The sequence below is a fragment of the Manis javanica genome, chromosome 13 (assembly GCF_040802235.1).
Source record: "Manis javanica isolate MJ-LG chromosome 13, MJ_LKY, whole genome shotgun sequence".
Taxonomy (NCBI): domain Eukaryota; kingdom Metazoa; phylum Chordata; class Mammalia; order Pholidota; family Manidae; genus Manis; species Manis javanica.
Window position 1 is genome coordinate 24,216,662 of NC_133168.1, and position 23,890 is coordinate 24,240,551.

Genomic DNA, 23,890 nt, shown 5'->3' on the forward strand with positions numbered 1-23,890 from the left:
TTTCTGATCATTAAAGATTTTAGTACCAAGCAAGGAGTGGACTGAGCTCTACTGACCTACCTCATTTAGGTAATTTTGACTTTGAGCTAACTCCACCCCAAAGATGCTTACAATCAGCAGTCCAATTGGTAGGATAGAGCCAGTGTTGAACACGTTGGCTTGCTGATACAGCAATGTCATCTTTTGTCACTATAGAAGTGGTTACGTTCTACTATAAAGAAGTGACTTTGCAGTTGATCTTGTGGGGAGTGGGCACACATTTCACCACAAGGGAGTATGGTAAGTGAGCAGAAGAGTAATTTGTATTCACCAGAATGTAGTGACATATTGTACATTGTAAGTATGGCTTGAATTTTCAGAAAACTTCTTCCTGATGGCAAGTCCCAGATTAAGAAATATGTGAGAGGATTAAGTGTTTCAGTAATACTTATGGATGAAGTGCATGGTAGAACACCAGGAGAGCTAAAGCTGCTGTTAGCTACAGTAGTGAGGACTACAGTGGTTTTCCTTGCATCAATTTAGGCCAGAAGCACTGAAGATGTGGCTTAAGAAGAGGATTCTCTGACACATGAAGTGATGTGCGATGTAGGACTTTAGGACTTACTATGAAGACACTTTCTTTCCCAGTGGCTTTATGCCACATCCCTTAAAATGTCAAGTGGACATTTTCAGCCACATTAACTATTTGAGCATTGTAATCTCACAGCAATTTTGACAAAAGACCTTAATAGAAAACCCTGGAAACTCAAAAGATGAAGCAACCCAGATGGTTTGATGGTCTAAAGAAGTGTGCAGAGGATCTACTGCCTTGGGCATAGAGGAGCCAAAGACTCTTCCCAGTTCTCACTGAACCACCGTTGATATGTGCTCCTGGTGTCCAGCCTGTCTGCTTACCGTAGGAGAGGGCTACAGAAACCTGCACTTAGATGCTCTTTCTGAGCCATGCTGTGGGGAGGGAAGAGGTTACTCAGATAAAACAAGGCTTGCCCACCCTTTCTTGCACTTAGAGACATTTGTGAGCACTGCTACAAATTGGACAGCATCCTAGGCATGTTTCCTGGCCTTGCCTTAGCACCCAATTCTTTGGCTAACTAATTCCAGGCGAGGTGAAGACTTGTGGTAAGCAGTATCATGATCACCATGCAGAACCAAGACATGGGAAAAGTTAAAAATGTGACGTTCTTGTGACTGCAGATTATAATCATCAGGGATGTGAGCAAGTCCCTTATTTACCAATAGCAAAGAGCATGTGTGCTTGTGTTTCAAACTGGAACTCTTCCTGGTTTCTGCTTAACCTTGATTTTCATTTCGTGATATAGTTTCAGAATCTATAATTGAGAAAAGGATATTTAAGTCCACATATTGATTTCGCCTTTAAGTCACACTTTATTTCACTTTAAGAAATACTGGAAGGTTTTAAAGTTTACTTTAATATTCAAGCGTAGAATAGGATAGACTCAATCAGACTGTGGCCACATTCCCAGTGGATCTTGAATCTTGTGTGTGTGGTGTTTTCTGTTAAGTTTTTTAGCTGCATGGGGCACGTTGGCTTATTTACAGTGCATGGTGAGCAGCAGGGTATGCGTGTGGTCCCTTAGATCCAGGAGAGCTGTGATTCTGTGGGAACATTTATAATATCACATTTTCCATCTCTTTTTCCCCTAAAGGCCACTGAGGGAACGAATAATCCCTCTGGGGCTCTTGCATGAGTCATTCAGCTCTGCTGCCTGTAACTCATCGGCAGTCACCAGCCTCCCCCTCCTGCCCCTGTTTGAGAAGCTCTTCTTTATCATTTCCATGCATTCCTTCTGTTCTGAAATTTGTTTGTTTTAAACGAGGGAGGGTGTATGTGTGTTTGTAGGGAGAGGGAGGTAGAAGAATGGGTGATTTATGTTTCAAATCCTCTTCCATTTTACAGGTTGGGGGTCACATGCTATTTCTAAGACAGAGACATCCTGTGAGAAACAGATTTCAACAGTCTGAAATGACAGGAACAATTTAAATTTAGCATTGGGGAGGGAATGCTGCCTCTAGGTAATGTACAGCTAAAATGATTCCGAATGTTCTACCTAATGCCAGCTGTGCAGCCTTCTGGATAAATCATGTCACATCATACAGTTCAGAGCATTTAGTGCAAATGTTCCCCTCAGCCACAGAGGCCCTTCACTGAAAACAAGCAGCCACTGCAGAGCCACCCTCCCCCCAGGAGCTGCCCCCTCCTCTCCCACTGCGGCATTTCCAGCCCAGCTCTTCTGCGCAGCTTGTTGGGCGGCCCACACTCAGGGTCATCTCACCAATAAGCTCTGCCCAGCTTGCCGGGCATGCCAGCCATCCACTTCCAGCTAGTTTCCCTGGGACCTTGGTGAGTCGCCTTTTGTAACTTCTTAGGTCGTGGATTCTTTGCAGGTATTTTTTGCCCAGTCTCAACCGAGTGGCTCATTTCCCGAGAGGGTCCTTTCTCGTCTGTTAAATGTCAGGAATCACAGCATTGTACTTCTTAGGAACTCCATGCTCCACTGGAGATTATGGTAGTTCAATAATAAGACAATAACAAAACAGTCATCTTCCTGTGGGCGAAGCTTCCAAGCCACCGCCCCCCAACCAGGCTTATTTTAAGACCATAATTTACATATTGGTTTATAGTGATGACAATGCTGGCCTTTGTGATTTTGTTCCCTTTGCTTTTATTGGGAGGCATATGTGTATCAAATGCAGAATAGGAAATCCACAAAAAGCCCAGGTTTCTACTCTTCACTTCATTCATTCCATCAATACCTTCATACTTCCATTCTATCTGAGTTCAAAATAATTTTAAGACACTTGTTCTCTATTTAGTTAAGGCTGAATTTAATAACTATGTGATTTTTGATGTGTACCTTAGAGTATCAAATGTGCTCCAGCCGAGTGTGCAGAACAATAGTTCTGGGTGCCCTCTTCCTTTTCCAAGTCCCTTCCCTTCTCAGCCCCTCTTCCATTTCCCTTTATCTCCATGTACATTTTGGAGCAAAGAAAAATGTCTTTCTCTTTGCATGCCCTTCCTAATTTATGAAAAAGTGGTTTTTGCCGAGGAATAACTGGTTTAATCAGAAAAATAAGAGTTTGTCCAGTGTACCTATAATGGATGAACTTCATATTCTCTGGAGATTTGAGAACTGTTTAGTGTTTCTCTTAATATTAAAGGAGCTAGTAATAATCACAGCTTCCAAGAAGATGCAGGACTCAGATACAGAATGCCTGGTGTCTGGCTCAGGTGCTCGGGGCAGGCTGGCTGCCTTTGCATGTTGGCTTTGATTGCCAATGGCCAGGGCGGCTGTGGCTCTGGGGCAAGTGATGAATCTTCTCAGTACAACAAAGGAAATTTTTCCTGTTGTTTCATTTAACTGCTTTCATTTTTCAGGTAAACTTTAGGTTTATGCAAGGGTGAGACTCAGCTTTCCTGGCTTGGTAAACAGATTGTAAAATATTTGGTCGGCCAGGACACTAAATACTTCGCCCTTGAGATGAGCTCAGGATCTTGTTCAAGGTTCAAATGCCTCGAAAGTTTAGGTCCTGAAGAAAAGGTGACAAAAAGCAGTTACATCAATGCTAGAGAGTTACCTAATGAGCAAAGAGGCCCTATGGAGTCTATGCAATGGTCCTGGTTAAATGGAGAGTATTGCTTCTACGAGAGGTTTCCTGACCAAGCCATCAGCCATCGCTGGCTTAGAGACATGCAGCCACTCCCGCAGCTGCAGCCCAGAGAACGTAAGGCATGGCATGCTTTTGCTATGTGTTTTAAATTAGCTTAGTCAAGCTATAAATATTTTTGGTAATTTCTAAAAAACGAAATGTTTCTGTCTAAGCCAGATGACTAGGTTGTGCAATACAAATTAACTTCTTATGGTGGTGGGGTCAGGGAGACAGAACAGGAGTGTGTTTCTCACCCTGACTGCTCCAATTGGGTTATATATTACCACAAGGAAACACACGGACCCAAGAGGTCACTTCAGCTAGACCATGTCACCAAGCTGGGGCTTAATACCTAACTTAATTGCAGTTTCGATCCCTCAGAAATGTTTTAAGCTCCCAGAAATGTAGTCAGTCAGTAATTTTCTGACAGAAAAAAAGTGTCAATAAGATAATCCTTCACATACGCCTTCTCCTTCCCCCAAATCCTCCTTTTAAGACCCTTTTTTCCCCAAATGAAGGTGACTCCACCCAAAATAAGCCTTTTTTCTGTTTATGACTTCCTCGTTCTGCCTCTGAAAACCTCTCCATTTCCGTTGCCCTTCAGAGGTCTCTCTCCTTGCTGGGTGGGATGCTGCCTGATTCACAAATCACTCAGTGAAGCCAGTTAGATCTTGAAATACACTTTGTTGAATTTTGTTTCCTAAGAACTGAGGATTTCTTAGTTAGCTCAGGCATCAGATGCAAATTCCTGCCCCTGGACTCTAATAACCTCCAGCAAATAGCCGCACCAGCCTCATGTAAGTGTCCTGTCTCTAGATGCATACCTCCTCGTGAGCTGCCTGTAAACCAATTGGTTTTACCCCTACTTTCCTTCAGTCAAATAATTTCTGTCTTCCTTTCTGCTATTCCCTGTCTCCATTTCCCTTGTCAATATCAATGGAGACCCTTATCCCAAGAACCTTTTCAGGAGAAATTTAAACAATTTCTACTTGCTTATGATCACCTCTTCACTGTTGAATCTGTAAGCAGCAGTGATACATACAGAGACCTTGGCATTCATTAGCTCCTTTCTGATGGTCTTTGGAATAGGAAAATGCTCAAAATACTGTATTAAAATGGTGATAATGTTTGAAAATGTAGAAACAAGGTGACATACTCACCCCTCTTTCTTCTTTTCCTCCTTCTTCCTCATGTCCTCTCTCCTCCTGCCACTGCTTTGCAGTATGAAAGAGACAAGGAATGACCAAGGAAATACTGAGCAGAAACATTGGGCTGGAAACATTGACTGGACTGGGTGATGCTGAGATCTGTCCGACTTTGGAACTAGTCCTGCTTTCTTAACTGGAGCTCTGGTTAACAGACTGCTGCTAGGACTCTGGCAATATTATCTATTGTCCTGCATTTGCCTGATCAAGGAAATTAAACGTCAGTGAGGCAGATAATATATAATAATTATTATAACATACAGAAAATAATGCTGGCATTATTAGGGTGAGTGGGGAGGATTAAAAAAAGGAAACAGTTAAAAGAAACTAATAAAATGTCACCATACCCCTCTGGGTCATTAAATCTTATTATCTTGTGTCCTTGCTGTAATGGGTGCCACCAGTCACAGTCACACAATCATAATCTTTTGGTCCTGATGGCTGGAGGAGGCACAGAGTAGTGGGAATTGGATTAAAATTCAGATATAACAAGATGGTGAAATGTGGGGCAGCTGGCAGGGAACAGGAAGACCTGGTCTGAGGTAGAATTCAGGCTCTCCCCGTGGGAGACAGGCCAGATGGTGGGGTCATCGCCCTGAGACAAGGGCTGTGTCAGCCTAAGTGCAGCCGCAGAAGCTGTGCCATCACATTTACTCACACTACTAAGACATTGCCAAGTGAACACGGCCAAATCAGAGCTCTTAGTTTCCAACCCTCATCCAAAACCTATTTCTTAACCATTTTCCTGTCTCATACAATTGTATTCACTATCCACTCAGTTGGTCAGAGAAAAAAAAACTCTGGGAAATTCTTGGTTCTTCTTTTTATTTGCTATTACCCCTACTGTCCATCTACTCACAAAATATATCCCAAAGGCATTCCTTTCTTTCTATCTCCATTGTTACAACTTGACTATACAAAATAGAATGTTGACTCCATGAGTGTTTTAATGGCATAATCAGAATTCTCTCTTCTCCTTTGAATACAAAAATGGAGACTCAGAGAGGTCCAGGATCGTGACAGCCTGAGGCTCCGGGCGCTTCTCAGTGTCTAGTACCTTCTTGTTTTCCGACCCCACACCCTTGGACAGTCACCAGGGAACAGTCTTATGTGTGTGAGATCTGTGCTTGACAGGAGAGAAAGAAGCACAAGAGGATATTGGGCAACTCTGGACAGATGAAATCCGTCCCTGTCTGTTGCGGTAAGGTTTGTAGTTAGTGTCCGCACTTTATGGGCTTCTGGAGGAGAGCTGTCCTTCTCCCTCTCCCTCTCTTTACTATCTTTCCCCCTTTGCCCAAATCCTTCCCGTGTATCTCTCTCCAATCTTCAACAAGGAGGCCCTCAGAATACAAATCCTGTTGCACTTTCTTTTGCCATAGAAGGTTCTTCATTAAGGGATAACTCTGTAAAACAGGTTGAATGACTCTTTCTCCATCTCAGGGAAATTCAGGGTAGAGACAACACAAAGCGTCAGAACCATAGGTTTTTCTTATTCCTTTCTGGACTACAATAGAAGTTTGCTAAGATGTTATTTATTTCAAAATATCTGTGACTTAAAAACTCTCCTGATAAGAACTCAAAACACATTTCATCTATGTAATTTTAATCTCAACTCTAATGGACATGGGGACTGTTTTCTACAGTGACTCTACCTCAGATAATGTAAGCCAAATGGTAACCAGTCTTGCAATTGACTTTTCCTGAAGTAGATGAGCAATCAAGAATTTAAAAATAATGACTATAAAGGACTCGATTTCTGAGAAACTCAAGACCCTTCAAAGGATTCCTAAAGAAAATGTCAAGTATGTGAAGTGTTAAAAAAAAACAACTGATGTAGTGTTACAAAATTAACCTGGCTTCCACAAAAAGCCCAGGTTTCTACTCTTGCACTTCAATCATTCCATCAATACCTTCATACTTCCATTCTTTCTGAGTTCAAGATAATTTTAAGACACTTCTCTATTTAGTTAAGGCTGAATTTAATAACTATATGAATTTTGATGTATACCTTTGAGAAAAATTATATGAAAACTCTATTAGTCATTTTACGGGCAATTATCTTTTGGCGTCACTGTTAGTATTTATATACCCATAGATTCTGATTTTAGTTATAAAATGTACTTAGTTTAAAATTGTTTTCAGGACACAAAGAAAGAGAGAAAAGGTTAGGTGAAAGGAGCACAAACTCACCTAAACCCAGTTATTCACAAACTTTCTCAGTGACATCACTTAGTATAAACAGCAATAGAAACTGGTAAATTTAAGACCCAGACCTATATCCACTGGCCATCTCACCCAATCTTACCCTTGCACCTCAAGCGAAACATAATCAAATAGAATCAATCATATTTTTTCCAAACCTGCTCTCTGATTGATACTTTGTTACAAAAATCAAAGCATAATAATAGAGAATCAGCAGTCTCTTTAGGATGGAGAATATAAAAAATGTGGAATATGGAAATTTTGTATGGGAAAGGTGGAAGGGTACATAAAGAATTAAGAATAAGAGACATATATCCTAATGTTATCTGCCTAAATTCAACATAGATGGAGGAGGAAATGCATTCATTAGCTTCTAGAAGTCTTGCATATCTGATTTTATCTCAAAATATAGGTTTGATGTGCTGCCCATTGTACATAACATCCTATAATCAACAGACCATGTCGTTTATTTTTTGAATAGTAGACCAAAAGTTGATGCATGGCTGGCTAGTAGATGAGCAGAGTTATTTGATCTTTATAAGATTGGCATTCTGGATCTGGGACTCATTTCATGATGCTTTGCTAAACCAGCCTCTGTTCTCTCTAGAACAGCACTCATTATTATTAGAGATCCAATATTAATATATTTGTCCATGTTGTTATTCAACAGGCATTTATTTAATACTTATTGTGTACCAGGTGCTATTCTGGTCACAGAGGGCATAGAGATGAAACTGTCCTTGGCTTCAAGTAGTTTACAAACCAAGAATCATAATGAGAAATTGTTCTTGTGAAGATCTATGCAATGTACTGTCAGAATATAGGAGAAGCCCTATTTTCTTTGAGTTATTGGGAGAGACTTCACAATAGCAAAAATACAGAGAGTTTTCTGGGTATATAAGTGAGGAAAGTACATTTGAAAGAGTGACCAGAATGTGCAAAGGAACGGAAGTACGAGAGAACTCCATGTGTTCTGTACAAATAGTTAAATATGGTGAGAAAGTGAATCTATAATGAGAGAGGGAAGGAAAGCTAGAAGATGAGAATGAACAGGTCTCTAGCATCTAGATCTTGAAGGTCTGAGCATAAATCAGAGGAGGTTTGATTTTGCCCTTTGGGCAATTTAGAGCCACTAAAAATTTTTGAGCCAATATGTATAATAGAAGAGCCTCTGAGGAAAAGTTGGACAGGATAGATTAAAGGTGTGCAGGAGGGCCCAGAGGCACCGAGAACATTCAGTACTACTGCAGTAGTCCAGAAAGAGGTGATGAGTTTCTGAGTATGGACGGACCCAGCACCGAAGTAAGGATCTGTGGGGCACTGAGGAGGGAGACACAATACTTGGCTTGCACAGGAGTGAGGGAAGAAGAAAGGGAAGAACACAATACGACCCTCGCCTGACACCAGTAGTGGGCACCAGCAATGCGGCAGCTGTACCTGTGGAGGAAATACAGTGAATCACAGTTTGAAGATGCTTGGGAGATATTCATGTGTAGATGTACAGAAGACAGTGGGATATATAGGTCTAGGATTAAAGGGAAAAAGCAAGGTCTTACCTGGAGATAGGTCACTGGGGGTGATTTTCATTTTCATGGAGATCTGACAGGCTGACACTTACCAGCACACACTGCGTGTGATCCCGTGCTGCTCCTGGTCCCTGGGTGCAATCTCCATGCTTGCTCCTTGGGGGGACTTTTCCCTACTGATAAAAGACATACATGAAGAGATCTCACTGCTCAACTTTCTGCCCTGGGACTCTGCTGAGAGGCAATGGTGCCTGGAGATGAAGGTCGGCGTGGTGAGGGCTGCAGGGTTGGATGATGGACAGTAGTTGGTCCTTAATGACATCAGCTACTGCCTCAAACATCAAGCTTCAGAATTCCAGTTATGTGAGGGTTTATATTGTCTTTGCTGTTTGAACCGTATTCATTTAGTATTTTGGTACTTACAGCAGAAAACATCCAAACTAAAAGGTCTCTGTCTGTGAGACAAGCTAGAAACAATTAAAAATGAATGGAGAGGCATTTCATTTTGTGGTAAAATGGCAGTAGACCGAGGGAGACTTTATTTTTTCTGAAGTTTAAGAATGTGGATGATGATAGAGGAGATGACACTGAGGATTGATGGCAATTATGAAGGGAATGGGAAGCTCTCTAGCGCCATGTACACAACTGTCTAATAGCATACTGGGCCTAATTAAGGGCAGAGGTCCTAATTTGCATGGCTGCATAATTTTTCTTGTGCTGTCTCGGCTGGATAGGAAGGAGGAATGGGTATACCTATGGCTCAGGGGACAGTCAAGGGCCTGGAGAACATAATAAGGAGTGATTGAAGCACTAGAGTGATGGCCCTGGAAGGATAAGGGATTATGGCCCAGGAATGGGCCCTTGGGATCTAAAGCTTCAACAGTGAAAGCAGATTCAGGCTGACCATGAGTAGGATGTGGAAAGAGGCCTGTGTCTGGGACATGAAGACTAAGGGGAGGGGTATGAGGTAGTGATGGAGAGGAGGGCATGAGCCAGATGTTGTAGGGCCTCTACATAAGGAGTTTAGGTTTTTATCTAAATAGACTGTGAAGTCATTGAAGAGATTTTAAAAGGGCAGTGATCTGATATTTGGAAAGACTGCTTTGGAGGTTGTATAGAGAATAGGTTTCAGGACCACAAGAAAGGAATCAGGACAATAGCTGGTTGGCGACTGCAGTCGTTCAGGCACGATGTAATGGTGTCTTGGAGCCAGGCGGGGACAGTGGCAGGAGACGGGAAATGCATGGCTTCAGCATAGGGCTGGGGGGAGAACCAACAGCATTTGTTGGTGGATTGAATTATAGCGGAGGGTAAAGCAAGAGGTTAAAGGTAGTCTCTAAAATGTTGTCTTTAGCAAATTGATAATTGTTCTATTTACTGATAAGGGAATATTAGAGAAAAAAACATGTAGTGGGGGCCGATGGGAGAAAGGGTCAGAGTGTCAGTTTCATCGCGTCACAAGGGGATGCCAAAGGGGTGACTGGGTACTTAAGTCTGGGGCTCAGAGATCAGAGATGAAGTGTGATTTTGGAAACTGTACAGAGGCACCTCTCACCACGCTCTCTTTCCCGCCATTGCATGTAGCACCCATATTTTTTGGAGGGAGCTGACCCATCTGGAGTCTGGCATGGATCTTGATTGTTTCACCTTGATCCAGATAATCCTTCCTCTCCTATATCATTGTTACTGATTCAGGTAGCTTGAATTTAAGCCACCCTGCACATGGCATCACCCTATCCAAATGAATTGTATCAGAAGTAGGTCTGTGAAAAATTTGGGCAAATGGGACATATAGAGTCTCATTTTCTGGGACCTCTAATGTTTCCTTTCCTGGGAGAGCTGGGAAGGACACTATAAATCGCTTTAATTTTTCCTTTCAGGTGGCATGGTTTGTGGATGTAAAGTCTGGAATCACAGCAGCTATTCTGCCAACATAAGGGATGCTGTCTTGAGGATGAAGCCTAATACCTGTCAGCAGGACAGGCAGTTGTGAAGAAAGTGGTTCTCTGATATCACTGAGCCCTGAAGACTACCTTGCCCCTGGACTTTTCAGTTATGTGAGTCAACAAATGGCTTTTTTACTTAAGACAGAATTCGATTTTTGGTTATTTGCAGTATGAATCTGAACTGATGACGAGTAAGTCATCAGCACATAAATAGTGTTTAATCCCAGAGAGAAAATGTAGAGAAGGAAGATTGAATCCTGGTGCATTCTAATCCTAGAGACTGGGGCAAAAGAGCATAAAACTGGCAGAAGCATAGAAGGAGAATGAGGAACGTGTGGCATCCCTGGGAAAAAAAGAAAAGTGCTTGAAGAAGGAAGGAGCGGTCACCTCTCTGAGGTGGGGGTCTGGCAACTCCTGGGAGTCTGGGTAACATGAAGGCAGATACATGACCCTTTGAAATGGCAACACACAGCTTGAGAGTCCCAGGAAGAGAGTCAGTGGAGGGAAGAATGCGAGACTGGGTAGGGTAAAGTGGAGGAGTAGGGAGCTAGAGGGTGAACCCAGTGGTGGAGAGACATTTCAAGAGGTTTCACTGTGAAGAGGAGCAGAACAGAGAGTCTGGAGCAGAGGGTGCTGTGGGATTAGGAAGAGTTCATTTTAATTGCTGTTGTCATTTGTTTTCTGAGACCAGAAAACACGAGCATGTCCCTATGCTAATGAAACCATCCAGAGCACGGGAATAAATGGAGGATTCAGGGAAGAAGAAGAACAGCAGAAGTGAGGTCCTGGGAGAGGAGAGAGTGGGGGACGGGCACCAGAGAGTAAGAGGAGACATGCCGCAGGGACAGGAGCCCTTCTTGCCTTGTCAGAGGAGGGAACAGAGAACATGAGCAGGGGTAAAAGTGTCCTTGTGGAGTTGTTACAAGAAGACGAAGTCTCTGTTCAGTTTTCTCAGTCAGGTATGAGCGAGCATCATCTGCCTTGATGCAGGGGGAGAGGAAGATAAAACACAGTCACTACTTCTCAGCAGGACACACATTCTCTTTGTTAGGCTCTTGGGAAACATTCCCAAGGTTGCAAATATCTTTATAGTGAATCTAAAGGAACACTTCATAATTTTCTGTAATTTTTAAAAAGTTTGCTTGCATAAATAGGACTGGGGCAAGGGGACAGTTTTACTCTCAGTTAAGGTTTAGGCAATTAGGTTCATTCTCTTTAAGCTGTTTTTTGTAAAAAGGAACTTAAAACTTTCCACCTAAAATGCTTATAAGCTGGTGACATATATATTATTTTCTCTCCAACATGGAGTACCTGTTTGCTGCTGTCAAGTTAGCTCACATACGTGGTCTTCACCGACACAGCCCCTGCCTTTTCTTCTTTCTTCAAATTTTCTCTAGTACTTTGGAACTGTGAAAAGCTGGAAAAAAATTTGTAACACTATCCAAAGCTATAATTAAAATATGTATTCCTAATAGTCTAGATGAAGATTAAAATATCATACTCTATTTCTCTAGAAAGTTTTATAAGCATCAATTTGAGGAACTAGTTGATGTTTCAAAATGATTAGCCAGGACTTCTAGTTATAAGTTAGTGGGAGGTTTTTATTTATATCTTAATTAAATTAATATTAAATAAATTAAATTAAAACCTATAAGGTTTTAGCTAACAAACAAAATTTAAGTTAGACTATTACAAAGACCATGTGGAGAAATAAAGAATGTGGGTTATTGTTTTGTGCACACTCTACTGGGTTTGTCTTCAATTTAGGCAGGTGTAAAATAACTTGTTCTGCATAAAGCCACTTTAGGGACCCGAAACACAGCTCCTTTTGTATGTGACCTCTCTAGCTGCACTGAGGAGCTAGCACATCCGTCACAGCCACCTGCAGATTTCAAATCCTGGTGACACATGGCTGAGAAGAAGGACTAGTTTCATTCGGGCAAAGGCAGATCTAGGTTGTTCCCATTGCCTGTGAACCAAAGAAGCTTGGGCCAGAGATGAAAATACCAGCCTTACTAGTTATGTTGTTCAGGACATATGACCCAGGAGAGAGTAAACCCACATATTCACAAAACACTCATGGGGCCAGTTCCGGGCATTTTGAAAGAGCAACAGTTGAAAACAGTTTAAATATATTTTGTTAGAAGATTTCAATCATGGTCTCTCTAGCTATCAACATGTAACTATTTGGATTAAAAACATTGAGATTTCATTTCTCTGTATATACATATATATGCATATGAATTTTACTTTAGATATGTAAGGGCATATGTTGTGTGTGTATCAAAGGTCCTTTAACAAAGGGACTTTAATGAATAGTAGGGATATGAGGGGTGAGACAAAGTCCAATAGCTGTGATCACATTTTTAAAGCAGATTTTAAAATCTGATTTGAAAGCTGACTTTGATCTTCTTGTACTAAACAGGTCAGCTGCCTCAGGTCCTGAGCTTAAGTGTATTTATCAAAAAAGCTTAAAGAGTGATCCTTCCTCCCGAAGTATCAGGTGTGTATTTGTTTGGCATGGAACTGCTATTGGAATTATAAGTGAAAACTTTGAGAAGTGCTTAGGTTGGCCAGGAGGGTGAAGTTTGGGATCAGTGATTAGCCAATCAGATTAGCCAGTGAGTAGCTCTTGTTTTTAATTTTTCTTAATTATAGCAAGTGATCGCTGATGCCTTCCCAGTTCAGAAGGAAAGGAGGTGAAGGCAGGAAGTAGAAAAAAAAACTCTCAATCATTAGCCTTGGATTTGTGCCCTGTCTTTGGAATCCTCTTCTTTTTCTCAGTGGGAGAATGCCATGCGCTGTCACTGGGATTCGAAGCCTTGCAGCATCTTTGTTATTGGTTCAGATATAGAACAGAGTCAGGTAATTATGTGGAGTGGACAAAAGTGTTTCCTTTCCATCAAGTGGTGTGGCCCTATCTGCAGTGACACACTGGCGGGCCCTCTGGGGAGGCGTCTGCAGCCCTGTCAGAGGAGCTGAGCTGGGTGCTGTGAAGAGAGTAGGGCTCCAGGCCGCCTGCACTCACTTAGGACTCGTGGAGCTCCAGCCCATTGAGAGCTTAACGAAGAAATCCGACAAACTGTTTCCTTCCAAGAGAAACAGACAGGTTCCTATTTTCTCTTGGTTATGTCCAACAATCAGCATCTTTAGGTAGAAGATAATGGAAGATTTAATGTTTTTCTTTTTTAAAAACATTTAGGCATATTAAACTAAATGAGTGAAATTTTGGATTATTATACCTTTTTCTTGTTTACTGTTTTTCTCAAATTGAAAGAAAGCGTAAACTACAAGCATAATAGATTTGGGATGAAATCCAAGATTTGTATGTGGTTGAATTTCACAGTGCCCTTTGGTTCCAGTTCTTTCCTCTGGAGCCTTGGGTGACTGAAGCCCACAGTGACTTCTCAGTTCTGTATCCATCGTGTGGGGCTTTTCAAAGTGGGTTCCACACAGAACCAGCATTGCTAAATGTTCCTTGTGTGAGGATTATACATCTTTCCTTCAACCAATGAAATGGCACAGAGTGCTGCACGCCACTTCCCAGAAAGGCCGTAAGACTATCCCAAGGTTCTACTATTTTCCTTTCATCTCCTCTGTGAGACCAGCAATGGCCTTTTTAGGCCCTATCCAAGAATAAAGATGTTGAAGAGAGGTGCAGCCATCTAGCAGCTGTCAACTAACATGAACAGAAATAAATCATTGTTATAACTTAGATTTGTTATTGCAGCATTACTTAGCTCACACTTACACATTCCCAGAAAAACAGGGGTTCTCTGTGTCAAATAAATTTTGGAAATACTGCATATATTATTCCACTCAAAAATAACAATAATTTAAAGGATATAAACAAATCCTGCAGGATAAAAACTGGTTTACAACTGTGATCTAGCATTTTTCCAACTATCTTGATTAAAGAATATAATATATTCATAAATTTCACCAAACATACTTTTTTAAAGAGCTTCCCTAAAGCTTTTTGTTGTTGTTGTTGTTACCTCAAAGAGATTGGTTTGAGAAGTTGGTGGCTCTTGTGGATATTTACAAGCTATTAATTATTAGCTTCATTCCTTTATTTATTCATTCAATAATGAAAAATATGTATCAGGTACCGTAGTTAGTGGTGGGTATACTAAGATTTCCCATAGCTATTGTGCAGATGTGCAAGAAATATCACCATCATTAACTTCTGTAACAGTTTAATTTCTGACTCATGTCCAAGCTTTGACACATGACCAGATTTTGAGAGTAGGATTATAGCTGCTCGCTTCTCAGGAGTCCATTGCCCAGCTACACGTGGTAGCTTCAGGACCAGTTTGACATTGTCATGACTAGTTTGTGTCCTGCTTAGTGCAGGTGAGAATCTTTCCAGGGCTCCCTATGATCCTGAGTTCTTAGGCACATCATCTAACCATTCCCTCCATGACCTTAATGGTGCTGCCAGAAGCAGAGTTTAGTTTCCTGCTCTGGGACTACTGCAGGGAGAATTCTATGATGGCCTCTAAGATTCCTGGTCCCGGGGGACACATGCCTTTCCTTAGTTACTCAACCAAAATCAACAATAATCTACATACTGCTGTGAGGGGATTTTGCAGATATAAGTGAAGTCCCACCAGCTGACCTTAAATTAAGAAGGCTATTCAGGTGGGCCTGACCTAACTGTGTACATCCTTTAAAAGCAGAGCTTTCTTTCCTGCTGGTTGCAGAAGAGGAAGTCAATTTTTGAAGCATAAGGATTCAACACACAATTGCTGGCTTGAAGACAGGATGGAGAGGAGTCTTACTAACAGCCAGCAAGGAAACATGGGCCTCATGCAACCACCAGAAACTGAGTTCTGCCAACCTGAATGAACTAGAAAGCACCTTTTCCCAGAGTCACCGATAAGGGCTTAGCCTGGCTGGCACCTTGATTTCAGTCTTGTGACACTCGGAGTAGAGGCCCAGCTCTACCACACCAGAGCTACAGAGCTGTGACAGTGGACTCCAGAACATGCTGGAGCTACAGGACTGGCAGTGAGCGAACAGTGTCTACGCCTCTGGGCTTGTGGCGACTGGCTTTGCAGCAGTGGGAGGCCTGACTCTCTTCCCCTCCTGCTAGGGGGCAGAGCGCAAGGGGGAAGCCTGTGCAGCCCTTATCTCTTGAAGACACTCTCTTTATATGCTTTTTCCTTTCACATCTCTCAAACAACATACATTTTCTTCAAGGGTTAGAGTTTTTGAAAGCAAAATCTAGTGACACCTGTAGTATGCTTCCCCATTCCTTGTCCTCCAAAACACAGTCAGAGCCACCACCTGACACCCCTGAGAGATCAACAGGGGAGGAAAACACCCCATGAGGTACTATCTTCACATAACTGTTCCTTCCCAACAGCTTTTTCCCAAAGCTGTGTGGATTTAGACATGGCAGAGGGACATTTTCCAGCAGGGACATCAGACGCAGCACCTGACCAAGAGACAGCCAGCTGAGTGCATGACCACCCTGGCCCTTCCTTGGCTCCGTGCACGAAATGCTAGGCCAGCACTGAGCGAGGCAGAGAGGAGAGCCCAGCACCAGGCTCTGGCCAGTGGCTCACGCCCAGAGGGAGCACTTCCCAGCGGGTGATGAGCAAAGATGTTCGAGATGGAAATCATAGAGACTCTCAGACAAAGGGAGAATCTGGAGGCATCACATCTCTCTGGTGTCAGGCTCTGGACACTGGACCGTGTCGTGACTGGTAGTTTTATAAACACATGTGTGTCTGGGGTCCAAAGAGGCAGCAGCTGCCAGCCCCAGAACACAGGCTGTGAGGGCTGGGACCATGGCCTTCCTGTTTCCCCGGCGGCCTCTGGGGAGGAGCGGCAGACAGGACCAGCAGCTGCCAGAGCCTCAGTGCCCCTTCCCTGGCAGGCAGGGTACCAGGCATGTTCCGGGCTCCATACAGTTTAACCCACACAACAAATATGCAAGGTCACCAAATCCCCATTTGATAAAGGAGGAAGTGTCACCACAAAGGAGTTAAAATAGGCTGCCAATTCACACAACATCCTAACCCGCAGAAGCAGAGCCCATCAGAAATGCGAAGTGCCTGGAGCTCTCAGGGCTCCACCTGGCAGACCCTGACTCCCACCGCCTGGTCCTTCCATCTCTAAAACAGGCTTCCTGTCACGTGGGGCCCCCAAAATAAGATGGTCTGCAGGTTGGAGGTGGGTAGGAAAACCTCACAGCTCAGAGACAGTGTGAACGGGCATGTAGGTGAGTCTGATGGAACCAGCTGGCAAGAATCCAAACTGGATGGGCTTTGTGATTGCTTTGATCTTGGCAGACACACTTCCTTGGGGCCCTGAAAATGTGGTTATATTTGCATGCAATATAGCTGCCTGAGAGACTTCAGATGTAGCTCACCACTGTTTTCGGGCTCCTTAACACATAAGTGGGAAGAATTATTCCATTAGTATTTATTTGTGTCTCCCCAAGATCAAAGTAAGTCCAGCACATGGGGAGGAGCCTCTAGTATTTGAAAGGAAAACAGAAGGGTAGATGTTGACCCTGTGTTCAGCTAGGATGTCCAGTGAAGTGGAGAAGGGCAAGGGCATGGGTGCCACAGCAGCACCTGAGGCGCACTGGGGCCCAGATAAGTTGTGGGTCTGAACTGCAGGTAAGTCAAGTTTATTCGAAGGGGCCTCTGCCCGTGAAGACACATAAATGCCCGTTGCTGCTACTCCCCTCGGGCTCCCAGGCGGGCCACTGCCGAAACCGTTGCCCAGGAACTAAACTGCCCTGAAAACCTGTCTCTCACTATCCAGCTCCGCCTTCCTTCCCCATCTGTTTCTTTCTATCACCCCCTTTTCCCCAAATCCAGTACAGCGCAAACCCTCCTCCTGCCCCCACCAGAGCCAGTGGGGACTGCCCTGTGGAATCCCAACTGAAGCTCCCCGGGGCCTGGGTTCTTTCATTCTCGTATCCGAAGGCTTTCACGGGCTCGTGACCGTTCCTGGGGGCTGCTCCAACACCACGTGCCTTGCAGAAGCCGGTCCCGCGCCCACACCACGCTCTGCTGGGACTGGTTCGCCGCGCCCCCGGACCGCAAGCCTTACGACATTCCCCACCGTTGTTCACATCGCCCCCCTGAAATGAGCGGCACAGGCCGCCAGTCCTCCTGGCCCCGGGCGCCCCTCAGCTTGCCGACAGGGGGCGGGCCTGGGGTCCCCGCCGGCGGCACGTCCTGTGCAGACCCGGCCGCTCCGCCCCGAGCCTTGGGGAGGGTCCGTGAGCTGCGGAGGTGAGGAGCGGTTCTGTGCCGCCGGTTCATTACCCAGGCAGCGCCTTTTCTTTTATAGTCTTGAAATGGAAGGTGAGCTTTTCATCAGCTAAGAAAATTCACAGGCAGAGAATATCCTTCCCAGTCATCTGCACCTCATGGTTCCTACGTAAGTCTTCAGAGAGTGAGCTTAGAACGCAGAAGAAATAAAAGCCAAACCAAAACAAAAAAGCCCCCAGACCCCCACCAAGCGGCTGCCTGTTGACTCTCACCTAAGCTCCCCTCACGCCCCCCGCCCGCCCCCCCCCGCTCTTCCTGAGTGGGGGCGCCGGAAACCTGTTCAGTGAAAGTCAGCAGTTGAAGCTCAAGGCTTCTATTAAGACGCAGGCCTGTCTTTGACATTTCTGCTTTCCTCCAGAGACCTTCCAGGGCACCTCTCATTGCAAAAGCAACCCTGAATAAGAGCCAGTGATTACCACAACGGATATTTAATATTTATCATGTTACATTTTTAATAAACTTTAATAGTCAGTAATCATGTGAACTTGTTAGGGATCCCAGCAAATTCGTGAGGAACCATTTTCTACGGTGATTTATAAACCCACGGAGACTATCAAATTTCAAAAACTCATCCTTGAAGTAAAGATAATTTAAAAATGAATATAAATCAAAACAAACTTAGTGTCTGTGACTTAAGTGGAGTATCAATACAAGTACTTCAATGCTATTTGTTAAATCATGGAATGAAATAACTAGGTTTTATTACTAACAACGAAGTTATTTTACTCAAATATTCATGAACCTGGAAGGCTGGCAAAGCCTCACTGAGCCCGTGGTCACTGCACTGGACCCAGAGGGACAGTGTCAGCAGGCATTAGGTTCATTTTGTTTCATCATTGTCGCCCACTTACATCATTAGACAGGGATGAGCTAAGGTGGGATGGATGCAAGCTCAGACACAAGAATTATTGGATCATATATTAGGAAATTTGAATTCATACTTTTTCTACTTTGTATGCTCTGATGATTTAAAAAATCCTCCCTATTCTCTTTTTCACTGTTGAATGAGCCCCTATTCCTCTGACCACACTCCAGGTTGTAAATATACAATTTTTTTTTTTTATTGAGAGAGAAGTCCCTTCACATCTTGAATTCCTGGGTTTAAGTCAAATGTTAGCTCACCAGCTTGTCCCTGGGTGATATTTATAACCTCATACCCAGCTAGTCCTGCCCACTGTCCAGGGGAGGGGCATAGATCTGTTTTCTTAATAACTAGGCTTTCTGTTGACACTAAACATCTAAATATTAGCGTGACTTCACACAGAGTCTCTTATTTTTAAATATCATATATTTTAGTTCTGATTATAAAAATTACAGTAAGAAATTTGGAAATTTCAGAGAAGTCTTATGAAAACATAAAAAAATCAGAAACTCCTGGAGAGAATCTCTGCTAACATTTTGTGTGTTCCATATGTTGATTTTCTTTCTTTCAGCTATTTATTACCACAAAATTAATACATGTAGGGCTGCTAGATAAAATAGAAGGTGCCCAGTTAAATTTGAATTTCAGACAAAAAGTGAATAATTTTTGTTGTAAATATGTCCCATGCAATCTTTGGATCATAGTTATACTGTTACATTACTTATTTATCTGAAATTCTAATTTAACTTGGCATCCTCTATTTTTATTTGCTAAATCTGGCATCCTTACATGCATACTCAGTGCATAAATGCAAAAAGAAAGAAACATAGGTCACCAGGATTCTCACATCCCAATCACCTTTGATTCTCTCCCTAATCCCTTAATATAATTGAAACTAATTTGGGTATTTCCCATTTAACCCATTTAATTATAAATTAAAATGTTTAAAAAAATGTTTTCAATAAACAATATGAGCATCTTTTAACCTCCTTTGGTTTTCCCTTATTCTAGAGTCATCTTGTTAAGAAGAATGAACTTAGATGGGGCCCACAGTAAAGAAAGTCAGAAACACCCCCGGAAGTATAGATTTTCAGGCTCAGGCTATTAAGAATCTGCTTTTCATCTTTGGCAGCCAGGAGAAAGGCAGGGACAACACCTGTGTACATCTGCACCCTACCTGTCTGAAATATAACTGATGGCAGAAAATGAAAAACATACTGTAGCTCAAAACGTTGAGCAGATTGCCCTTGTTTACTATTTTTTGGTTGATCTAAGCAAGTTATCTATCCACTCTGCTAAGGTAAAATGGGAGAATGGGCTTTGACTTTCCAAAGGATTTTTGTGCTGTTTCTGATTCATTTGAATGGTGGACTGGTTGTGTGTAAGTGTGAGTGTGTAAGTCTGTGTGTGTGCATGGGCATACAGTGTGTGTAAAGGGGTGGGCAGAGAACAAGTCATAGGGTAAGGATGGCTCTTTAGACAGCAAGACCTAATGTAAGAGGGACACATCTCCTGGGCTTTCTGTGCAGTACCTGAGTACATCAAGGTATAAACATTACTTTAATCACTGTGTTGATGAAGGGTGTCACTGTTTTTGAGAACGGAATAGTGGCAAGCAGGCTTCTGTAATTTGTGCAGCAAGGAACAGATTTCTAGGGAAGTGTTCAGAGCTTCTCTTCTCTTTCCCTGCCTCTCTCTCAGGGATGAGTCAAAGTCACATACTGCCTCAGCTCATGCAGCTGGGAGGAAGTCCTCTCCCTGTGATGGGAGAGGGGCCGAGGGCCCGGGCTCACGGGACTCTCTTTGGCTCTTCCAACTCCACTGCACTTTCCATTCCTGTCTGAAGTGCCAGTTCTGCTCTGGGAACACCCTGCCATTGACTCCCCTTCTGAAATTCACCCTGAGAAAAGGAATCCTATTCTGCTTGCTGTGGCTGCTCTGAAGAATAACTGGATTGTTATGAACCTCCCTTTAGAATGTCTTTGGTGTAAAAGAGAGCCTGTGATTATATGAGTTGACTCTTTTTTTCCACCTGTTAGACAACCTCAAGGTCATGCCTAATTAAGGGATGCTTATCCTGTCTGGGCAGGGAACTGAAAGAAGATTCCTTCTGGGTGAATCTCCTCCATTGGCCAGAATCAGGAGTATGCCAAGTACAGAAAAAGTTGTTGGAGAGAAAACAATGCAAGTCTCAGTATTCACTTTCAAGGAGCTCATCTGGCAGAGAAAACAGAGAAGAAACAATTACAACATGAGAAATGTTATAGAAGATGATGGCCACAGAGATAGAAGACCTAAACTCTGTGTGTGTGTGTGTGTGTGTATGTGTGTGTGTGTGTGTGTGCATGTGTGTGTGTGCACATGTGTATGTTAGGAGGGGGGTAAGGTAGAGATCATTTAAGGTTTGCTGGAAGAGGTGGTATTTAAATTGAGTCTTGAAGACCATAGGAGTAAGCCAGGTAGGAAAATTATTCCAGAAACAGCATTGACAATATATAGAAATGGACAGATGGATGCACGCTTGGGAGAATCACAGGTCAGCATGTCTGGATTCTGGAGCAGAGGGAGAGATCCATGAACAGGACTCTAGGGATGAGATGGGACTAATCATGAGGGTTTAGTGAACTTTTTTAAAGGACTTGGGTTTATACTGAGACCCATGCTAAGACACTAAAGAATGTTAGGAGAATGTTATGATTGAACTTAAAGATATTTTTTGATGATATTGTTTGCAATAGCATGGGTTAGCAACTAGAGGAGGTGTAAACAGAGGCAAGGCGACCAGGTAGAGGAAGAAAGAAATGAAGTAAGGCAATGATGATGGGGGCAGATATGGGTACTTCTGTCAGCAGAATTTGGAGTAAACAGTGGGGTGTGATGGTGTGTGTGGGGGGGACCACAACTCTCCTCCCAAGTTTCTGCTTTTTGATGTTGGATGGATGGTGTTGTCATTCACTAAGAAAGGAAAGCAGGAGGGGGTGCAGAAGTGGTTAAGTTTTTGTGTTTTTGAGTTTGAGCCTTGTGTTTATGCAGATAAGGCCTTGAATTTAGAAGAAAGGTTGGTTAGATTTTATTTAAATGTTATCGTGACTCTAGGACCTATCTGTGGTGTTCAGGAGTTTCCATAATAGGTAAGAATAGGTTTTAGTACATTACTGGAATATCATCTTATGTAGTGTCCTGCAGATAGTTACAGATATTTATCTTTTGTGGGTAAGTAAAGATTTTTATTTTGAATATCTTACAGTGATCACAATTCTGAAAGATGAGAAAGGCACAACTGGTCTCATTTTATAGAAGAGGAAACTGAGGATTCAATTGAATGACTTCCCTGAGTTCACACAGCTGGTAGAGTCACACTGATCTTCTGCCTTCAAATCTGGGAGTCTTGCCTACGTACAATCAGGCCTCTTACATTACAGTACGATGGCATAACTAACCACATCCTCCTTCCCTAGCAGGCAATGTGGATCCCTTAAGAGTTTAAAGGCCGAAGGTACGATGCTCACAGAACGATTACACCACAGCACTCTTGGCATGCTCAACACTATCCCAGAAGTCCTTAGTTTGCTGCTAAATGTATTCTTTGTGCAGGCATATTGTCTGGAATACAGAATAAGAAAAGTAGAGTTACATAAAGGACTCCAGTTTCTCTGGGTCCTTGCTAATATCTTTCTTTCAGTGCCACGGAAAGTAGAGTTTCTGGGGCTGGCCCTGTGTTGTGATAAAGGCATGCTGTCTGCAGCATAATAATGCCTCTGCAGGCGTAGTTGTGCTCCCTGGAAATGAGCCATATAGGGAAGTATGAGGAAAGCATGTGATTGCTTGGTGAATTCTCCATGCCATTTCCTAGGTCGAGAAATTGTGATTGTTCATAATCGTTCTGAGTCTTTAACTTCGCCTACCTTGCCTGAGACAATAGACCTACACAAACCCTTCAGGAATGCTCTCCGGCCCGCATGCTCCCCCTGTGAGCTCAGCTGACCTGACGTCCTTAGGCCCCGCCTAGAGCTCTCTCCAAGCCCGGCCTGCCAGAGATGATGTATTGCGCTGGTTGCTCTGTTGAACAAGCTTTTCAGATTGCTTTCAGCCTGAACTCTCCAGCCACTGGCAAATCCCCATCGATCACATCCTTCCCAGATTCCTGGAAACCTGCCAAGTCTAGCAACCTTGGCTTCAACAGTAATATAGAGTGAAGACAATCACGTGAATTTAGGAAGGGCATGGACCTCAGGTTCTATGGCAGAATTCTCACGCTCCTAAATCTAAAAATGTATTCAGGTCATTAAATGATACTCTGCATTCTCACTATGGTTACTTATCCCATCCCCCCTGTCATAGAATATTTTGGTTTAAACATATGCATCTTGTCTTTTATGCTGTTGAATTATTATGACTAATTTACCTCACTTGGTATAAATCTCAGGAATCCTGTGGATTCTGCAGATTATTCTCCACTAAAATCCCTCCTAATGCCAAATCGACCAATATCTCTATTTCATCTCTCACGTTTGTTTCTATTCCATGATCATCATTCTATTTCGTATTATTTTCCTTTGAATTCCTGCAATAGCCACCTACATCAGTCTCTCTAAATTTTATACTCAAAACATTCCTCCTAATACATCATCCCAGAATCTCATTTCCCCTCACAGAGATATACTGGGCAGACCTGAGAGCCCCCACCCCGACAGTGACCTTGTGATTCAGGTCATGACCAGCAGGTGATCTCAGAAGAATGCCCGCAGGCTCCGATGAACACCATTCCTGGCTGACCTTCATGAGCACAAATAGCTGGGGCGGGGGTGCGGGGGTTCCCGGGGGGTTCCCCAGAGGCTGCCCTCCCGGACAGCACCATTGGTTCAAATCTAAGAATGTTCAGGTACTTGTGATTCCTTACTTTGGTCTGTGCGGCAGAACGCCTGGCCACGCCTGATTAGAAGTATCCTTCTGTCAGAATGGGATTAAGAAGAATGCTCCTTCAGGGCAGGTCTTTTAAATTCCCAACTTCTACCAAGGGCTATGGGAATCCCCGAAAGGGTTTTACTGTAAGGGACCTCTTCCATAAGGATAAGTGCAGTTCATGACATCCTCTATGAACCAGGGAGTGAATATAATCCCGTGCATCTGGGAATGCATTAATTCAGCTAAAAACAAACTGTACTCCACGAGTCTTCTACGG

At 43.1% G+C, this 23,890-nt stretch overlaps 2 long non-coding RNA genes across 2 annotated transcripts in view; one reads left to right on the top strand and one right to left on the bottom strand.

The window, feature by feature from the left end:
• Window positions 1-735: 735 nt before the first annotated feature.
• Window positions 736-5,706, bottom strand: LOC140845351 (uncharacterized). The gene is made up of 3 exons (XR_012124138.1): window positions 4,830-5,706; window positions 2,295-2,516; window positions 736-1,617 (listed from the first exon to the last, which is right to left on the bottom strand). It is a non-coding gene; the product is annotated as an uncharacterized lncRNA (long non-coding RNA).
• LOC118967628 (uncharacterized) overlaps window positions 2,160-23,890 on the top strand; it is a 30,678-nt gene continuing 8,947 nt past the window's right edge. The window contains exons 1-2 of the long non-coding RNA XR_012124137.1: window positions 2,160-2,362; window positions 10,483-10,659. This is a non-coding gene — a long non-coding RNA (uncharacterized lncRNA). The remainder of the gene's footprint in view (window positions 2,363-10,482; window positions 10,660-23,890) is intronic.